The sequence below is a fragment of the Bactrocera latifrons genome, unplaced genomic scaffold, assembly GCF_001853355.1.
Source record: "Bactrocera latifrons isolate USDA-ARS-PBARC rearing strain unplaced genomic scaffold, ASM185335v1 scaffold_188, whole genome shotgun sequence".
Lineage (NCBI taxonomy): Eukaryota > Metazoa > Arthropoda > Insecta > Diptera > Tephritidae > Bactrocera > Bactrocera latifrons.
In genome coordinates, this window is record NW_017535385.1 from 554,113 (window position 1) to 554,558 (window position 446).

Consider the following 446-nt stretch of genomic DNA (forward strand, 5'->3'; position numbering starts at 1 on the left):
TACAACTTTTTAGAATATCAAAAAACAACATTTGAATAATATATTGTGAATTTTTCATAAATACATTTTTCACAATTCAGCCAGTGGCASCTGGTTTTCGGAGGCACCGCGGTAAAGCGTCGCCTCACGGTGGTCCGCATAACAGACAAAGGATTAAACTAAGATCAAAAACATAAAATTTTATCGGTTAGTATGCAGATGAGTAAAGATCCTGATTAACCGAAATATTTGACAAAAAAAAAAAAAGAATTTTTGGTAAAGTTGCAAACATAAACAGTATGAGTCTAATTTTTACCTCAAATTACCTTGAAAAAATCATATAATAATAACAGTAAAACTAGATCATTTTTTTAGAAGGACTGTTAAAATTTTCAATACGATTGCTACACTAGTGTCTGAGAAATCGTGACCGTCGGCTTTGAAAATGATATTTAGAGAAAAAAAAA

General features: G+C 30.3%; 1 protein-coding gene across 6 annotated transcripts in view; it reads left to right on the forward strand.

Moving 5' to 3' along the window:
• Window positions 1-446, forward strand: part of LOC108967441 (tyrosine-protein kinase Src64B) — a 68,783-nt gene that overhangs the window by 28,011 nt on the left and 40,326 nt on the right. The window lies entirely within an intron of this gene.